Source organism: Dasypus novemcinctus, chromosome 15 (genome assembly GCF_030445035.2).
Source record: "Dasypus novemcinctus isolate mDasNov1 chromosome 15, mDasNov1.1.hap2, whole genome shotgun sequence".
Lineage (NCBI taxonomy): Eukaryota > Metazoa > Chordata > Mammalia > Cingulata > Dasypodidae > Dasypus > Dasypus novemcinctus.
This window is the reverse complement of record NC_080687.1, coordinates 69,875,726-69,883,701: the sequence shown is the minus strand read 5'-3', so window position 1 is coordinate 69,883,701 and position 7,976 is coordinate 69,875,726.

Genomic DNA, 7,976 nt, shown 5'->3' with positions numbered 1-7,976 from the left:
GTGTATACACATCACTGACTTTATTTGGTTTTACAGTATTATTATTCAGAGAGACATAAGGAACTTATAGTACAGTGGCCTCTGACTTTACTAAGTAGTTTCCATAGGACAAAAATATAATTTCAAAAAAATCATCCACTAGTTATATTTCCTAAATGGACAGAATTACATTAAAACTATCCAAAATGTATTGCCTATTTCTATAAATCTCAGCTCTGAATTAATCAGCCATGCAAGAGTTTTAGGAATTAGGGTAAAATAATACTTAATTACATTTTTATTAAATAAAATCAAATACTTTAGGAGATTAATTTGCCTATAATATCTGGAGTACAAGGGAAATGAATGATTAATTTTGAAAGTACTGACAATTTATGATGACAGTAATGTCTCATCATTGACATACCAATTTAAAATGATCAATATGTGCTTATATTCATTTCCATCATTAATGCCAGTACATTCTTTTAATTCTGACTTCAGATATTATTATCAGTCGCTAGGACTTATTAAATGTCATAGGACTCCTTAGCACTATGAGAAATTCTGGGAATTTTAGAGAAAAAATTAAATGGAGAAAAGTGTAGAAAAGGAGTTTTTAAAGTAGTCCCAGGATGGTCAACCTCAAGATTATTAAAGCCATTTTGTCTCAAACAAGAAAAGAAATCATTGTGTGTTCTTTAGGCATTTTATCAAATTTCACTGATTTACTTTCTCAATTCTCAAAAAATATAACATGTTTAAAGTTGATATAGAGATTATTTGCTGAAGTATCGTACCTTAAAATCTCAAATGGATTGGAGAACACATATTAAATATTGAATATTCACTGATCTTTAGGTTCTTTATTTGTTAAGCACATTTTATTAAAAGAAATACCAGTTTTGTCAATATATACTTTACCTTGTCTTGATATTGAATACCATAACTTTTCTCAGAAAATTCTGATTTGCTTATCCTAATGTGGCTTTTCAGGCCATTCTAATATACACCTAAAGTAATGACTCACCCCAGTAGACTAAGGGCTGATTATGAGCATGACCTGATTGATTATCCCAGGTGGGCACCAGCTCTTAGACAAGAGGCCTTGAAACACTTATTTAGTTGTATAAGTAGATTTTTAAGTTCTGAGAAAATATTTGTTGGTAAATAGCTTTCTGAGGAATTCAACAAATCTGTGGCAAGTTCCATATTTAAAAGTGCTGTGGTTTAAAATTACTTGTGTAAAATGGAAAGTGCAGTTATTTTCACCAGAAACATATGGAAAAGTTACTTTAGCTTTTGGTTACTTTGGAAGAGCTAGAGTTTGAAGTATCTGGAATATTTTAACTTTGCTCACAGATATTATAGATTACTCACTTTTATGAGCTGCAAAAGCCTGGAAAACTCTAAAAAAAGTCATGATTTAAATTATTTTATATAAGGCAGTGTACTAACATCTTTTCAAGTTATTTAATTTAATCCTGACTACAACTTATAAAATAGACAATTTTACTGAACAAGAAACAAGTGTCTTGATATATCATAATTACCCTGAGCTTGAAGTGACAAACTTTAAAACAAGATTCAGTCTATTGTCTTATCAGTAATAGCATATCGCCTAGTACACTTAATGATACATTATAAAACTTCATCCAGTGAAGAAGACTGCCATCTTCTCCTGTAGGTCTACTGAAACTGAGCTATATTTAGAAACATTGCTGAAAGGAATTTCGTCTAGAATAAAACAAATTGTTCTAAGTTGCCAGAGAAATTTCCCAAAGAAGTCAGATACTAACAGTAAATCCAAAGATTCCATTAAAATTTCACTTTGGTGATCCAGAACTCACACTTTTGTTGTTGTTGTTTGTTTGCTTTGTTTTGTTATAGACTGTTATTTTTTATATATTTTTTCATAAACTTCTGATTCCCACCCTCACCCCATCTCCTCATAAATTATATCCTAGTTTTTTACTCTACGCATCTCCATATTCTAAATATTTCATATCAATATTTGTCCTTTATTTCAGTTCAATTAAAGAAAAAAATTAGAGAAGTAGTTTACAGAACAATCACATAAAATGCAAGATTCCCATACACCACCCCACCACCAACACCTTGCATTGCTGTGGAACAATTTTTACAATTGACGAGAGCTTTTTTTTATAATTTTACTATTTTATTAACCAGGTTTTATTGAGAGATCCTATATTCTAAGCGTTGTGTGAAACAATTTACATGGATTACCTAATTTAAAACATCAATACATTTGTCTTGAAATATGTCTTATTTTTCAAATTTTTTTGAATTAAAAATGTAGGTTTACAGAAAAATTATGTAAAATATGCAGTGTTCCCAATTATTCCCTATTGTTGGCACTTTGCATTAGTGTGTTTTCTTTGTTACAGTTGATGAAAAACTATTAAAATAGTACTATTAACTATCATCCATAGTTAACATTATCTGTATATTTTCCCATATACCACCCCCCATTATCAACACCTTCTATTGCTATTGTACATTTGTTGTAATTCATGGAAGAGCATTCTTATACTTGCACTGTTAACTATAATCCATCTTCTACAATAGGTTTTACTGTTATACAGTCCTATGTTTTATCTCTTAATTTTTATTCTTGTAACATGCGACCTAAAGTTTCTCCTTTTAATCACATTCATGTATATGTAATCCAATTCTGTTAATTGTATTCACAATAATGTTCTACAATCACCACCATTCATTTCCAAACCTTCGCAATCAATCTAAATAGAAATTCTATAGAATTAAACATCATTCTCTACCTCTTATCCATCCTCTGGTAACCTACATTCTAGACTCTATGTGAGTCTACCTATTATAACTAGTTCATATCAATGCGATCATACATCTGTCCTTCTGTGTTTGACCTTATCCACACCGTGTAATATCCTTAAGATTCATCCATGTTAGTTCATGTGCCAGGACCTCACTCCTTTCCACGGCTGAACAATATTCCACTGCATGCACACAACTCATTTTGTTCATCCATTCATCTCTTGATGGATACCTAAACTGCTTCCATCTCTTGGCAAATGGAAGCAATGCCAACATGAACATCAGTGTGCAAACATCCATTCCACTCCCTGCCTTCAACCCTCCTGGGTATGCATACCTTGCAGTGGGACTGAAAGGCCACATGGCAACTCCATACCCGGGCCCCTCAGAAATCATTATACTGTCCTCCACAGTGGCTGCATCATTCTACTTCCCCACCAGCAATGAAATGAGTGTTTCCCGTTTCTCCATATCCTCACCAATATCTGTATTCCTCTGTCTTCTTAATAGCAGCACTTTAGTGGGTGTGAAATACCATTCCACTAAGGTTCCAATTTGCACCTTGCTAATAACTAGGGATGATGAGCATTCCCCCATATGATTCTTAGCCACCTGTACATTCTCCTGGGAGAAATTTACACTCAGGGCTACTGCCTACTTCTTAACTGGGTTGCTTGTCTTTTTAATGTTGAGTTGTAGGGTTTGTCTATATTTTATGGACATTAAACCCCTCTCAGACATGTGGTCTCCAAATATAATCACCCATTAAATAGGCTGTCTTTTCCTTTCCATGAAAATAATATTTGGCATTTATATATAGCATAAATATATATACAATGTAGTAAGTCCTTTATAAATAGTGTGTTTTTTAAAGCTCTATTTGTATGTAGACTGATGTATTCTTCACAAAGACTGATGAATTCAGTATTAACCTTCTTTTACAAATAATGAAACTGAGGAGTAGGGAGGTTAAATAATTTAAACAAGAACACATGACTAGATGGTAGTGAGTTCAAACTCAGGCAACATCAAAGACTGAAATTATATTCTGCATAAATAATAATACCTGAACATGCATAAAAATCTTTGCATATTTTTACAAGTTTAGTCTGGAGAAACCATTTCTATGGAATGAAATGTAAAGCCATGAGATAAAACTCTAAAATATTTGAATGCATTACCATTTAACAAATAAGTATCATAAAAAATAAGCTAAATGAAGGTAAAATATAATGTTACTTTAGAAGTGAATATTGGCTATCCAAGATGGTGGAACGGGGAACACAAGGCTGCATTCTTCCTCTAGAAACTGTGAGGAGGTAGACAGGTTTTCCAGGTATAAGGGAAGGGAAGGTACACTAGGGGCAATAAGAGAGGACAGCTAGAGGTAGCGTTTCTAGCAGTGCATCAGGGAAAAGGGTAGCAGGAAAAAGGGGAGCTGCCCAACTAGCCCAGGAGTAGAGGGGAGTATGCCAGCTGGCCCAGAAGGACAGTAAAACACTGATTCAACCCTGAGGGAGGGGGAGCCACAGAACTGGCTCTGGGGGTAAAAGGAACTGCTGAGGAGTGATCCCACAGTCAGGCTTATGCCCAGCCTGCTTATGGTTGCAGAGCGGCCGAGGGAAGAGCTGAGGGAATTTAGCCGGAAGTATTTGTTTTCTCTCTTTTTTTAATATTTGCTTTTATTTTTCTGTCATCCTTGTACTGGTGGAGAGGACTGCTATGGGATGATTGACTGGTACAAAGAACTGGAGAGGAGTAGCTACTGGGTCCTGGTGGCCAGAGAGGGAGGTCTATTTTCTCTCTCTCTCTCTCTCTCTCTCTCTCTCTCTCTCTCTCTCTCTCTCCTTGCAGAGAGGGAGGGTTGTGGGTGATCAATTTGTCAAAACATGCAGCCAGAAAGCACAAGCCAAATCAGTGCTGGCGGTATGAGAGGGAGGCTCAGATTTTTGTTCTTTTATATTGTTTTGTTAGGTTTTTTTTTTTTTTTGCTTTTTCTGTTCTTCTGTCTTATTTTCTTTCATTCTTCCTTCTTTACTTTCTTCTCTTCACATTTCTCTTCTTTTCCTTTTTTCTTTTTCTTCTTTTTCATCTTTCTTTTTTATTATTTACACCCTCTCTTTTCTTTCCTTCCCCTTTTTTAGTCTTTTCTTTCTTTTTCTTTTCTTATTTTATTCCTTCTTCTCTGCCTTTCCATGTTTTGTTTTTCTTTTATTTTCACATGTCTGGTATTTTATTATTTTATTTTATTGTTATTGTTTCATATTTCTTTTTTCACCTTTTAAATTTTTTTCTGTTTACTATTTCCCCCTTATTTATTTTTCTATCCTTTTTTGTTCTTTTTCCTTCCTTCTTTTAATTTTTCTTTTCTTTTTCTTTTTGTCATCTGCTTTCTTTCCTTTATTATGAATCTAATTATTTTCCCTTTGAACACAGGTAATTACAGGAATATAGAATAAATGGAACCAAGAGATAAAATGGACTCACAACACAAAACTAAACAAAAATGAAACCCTGGATTAGAAAGAGAAACTAACGAACTGAATAAGGTCATCAAGATAAACAGATACCTAGACATGAGCAAAAAATTACAAGCCATGGTGAGAAACAGGAAGTCATGGCCCAGTCTGATGAAAAAACTAGAAAGCAGGAGGAGATGCACAATGCAGAATAACTAATCAAGGATGTCCAAACAAATATCACTTATCAATTCAGTAAAATGAAAGAAGAAATAAAAGATATCAAGAAGACACTAAGGAATTGTAAGCATATATAAAAATAATATATTTTATGGTGATGAAAGGCAGTGAAAGAAATTAAATATGCTAGAAGCATATAACAACAGATTTGAGCAGGCAGAGGAAAGAATTAGCCATGTCAAAGTTAGGATATCAGAAATCGCACAAATAATAGAACAGATAGACCAAAAAATGGAAAAAAATTAGAGACTGAGGGAATTGAATGACAACATTAAATGCATAAGAATTCGCATTATTAACCTACCAGAGGGAGAAGAGAAGGGTAAGGAAATAGTAAGAGTACTTGAGGAAATAATGGCTGAAAATTTCCCAGCACTTTTGAGGGACATAGATGGACATGTCCAGGAAGTGCAGTGTAGTCCATGCACAATGAATCTTAGCAGTCCTACCCAGAGACACATACTTCTCAAGTTATCAAAAGCTGAAGACAAATAAATAATCCTGAAAACAGCAAGAGAAAAGAGATCCATCACATATAAAGTAAGCTCAATAAGATTAAGGGTTGATTTCTCATCTGAAACCATGGAAGCAAGAAGGCAGTGTTATAACATAGTTACAATGCTGAAAGAAAACTCTGCCAGCCAAGAATTCTGTATTGAGCAAAATTGACATTCAAAAATGAGGGAGAGTTCAACATATTTACAGATAAACAGAATTTGACAATTTGTCAACAAGTGCACTGCCTTTTAACAAACACTAAAGGGAGCTCTGCGGGATGAAAGGAAAACACGGGAGAAGAGGGTTGGAGGAGAGTATAGAAAGGAAGATAATTGGTAAGAGTAACTAAAAAGATAAAAAGAGGAATAAAAATAAAATATGACATACATAAGCCTAAAGAAAAAAATGGTTAAAGTAAATACTGCCTTTAAAGTAATAATATTGAATATTAATGAATTAAACTTTCCAATCAAAAGAAACAGATTGGCAGAATGGATAAGGAAACATGATCCATCTCTTTGTTGTCTACAGGAAACTCGCTTTAGACCCAGGGGCACAAATATGTTGCAAGTGAAAGGTTGGAAAATTATTTTATAAGCAAACAGTAACCAAAAAAGGGCAGGAGTAGCTATACTAATATGAGTCAAAATGCTCTTTAAATGCAAAACTGTTTTGAGTGACAAAGGAAGACAATACAGAGTTTTTAAAAAGGGTAATCTATCAAGAGGAAAGAGCAATCATAAATATTTATGCACTTAAACAGGGAACCCCAAAATACTTGGGGTAATGACAAAAAAAGGGGGGGAGAAATAGATGCTTCTATAATCTTTGTGGGGAACTTCAATACACCATTATGGCCATTAGTCAGAACATCTCTAAAAAACTTGATAAAGAAGCAGAGACCTTGAATAATACTTTAAAAGCATTAGAACTAATGAACTTATACCAAACATTACACACCAAAACAGCAGGATATACATTCTTCTTGAATGCTCATGGATCATTCTCCAGGATAGACCACATGCTAGGTCATAGAACAAGGTTCAATGAATTTAGAAAGAATAAATTTATAACAAGTACTTTCTCTGACCACAATGGAATGAAGCTGGAAATCAAAAAGGATGGAGAGCAAATATATGGATGTTAAACAACACAATCTTAAACAGTCAGTGGATCAACAGAAATAAGTTACTACCTCAAAGAAAATGAAAAGAAGACAACATCAAAATCTATGGGATGCAATTAGATCAGTCCTAAGAGGGAAATTTATGCAAATCCCTACATTCATATAGAAGAAAGTTAAAAAAATATAACTGCACACTTGGAGAAACAAGAAAAGAACAAGAAAATAATCCCAGAGAAAGTAGAGGGAAGGAAATAAGGATTAGAGGAGAAGTGAATGAAATTTGAGAATAAAAAAATTAGAATTATCAAAACCAAAAGTGAGTTCTTTGAGAAGCTTAATAAAATTGCCAAACCATTAGCTAGACTAACGAAGGGAAAAAAAAAAAAAAAACAACAGATAAGATGCAAACAAATAAAATTAGAAATGAGAGCGGGGATATCACCACTGACCCCAAGGAAATGAAGAGTTTCATAAGAGGATATTTTTAAAATTGTATGCCAATAAGATGGACAATTCAGGTGAAAAGGGTGGATTTCCAGAACATTGGTGAAAGAAGAAAATGATGAACTCAACGGAACTATCACAAAAACAAGACTGAATTAATCATCAAAAATCCATCAACCAAGAAAGTTCCAGTATCAGATGACTTCAAAGGTGAATTTCACCAATCATTCCAGAAATGACTAACACCAATTATGCTCAATCTCTTCCAAAAGTTGAGGAGGAGGAAGCATGATGCTTGCTCAAGCACTTGAGCCAAGAAAAGAAATAAAAGTCATCTAGATTGGAAAGGAAGAAGTAAAACTTTCACTATTTATAGATGATATGATTCTATATAGAAAGTCCCCCCAAAATTACAA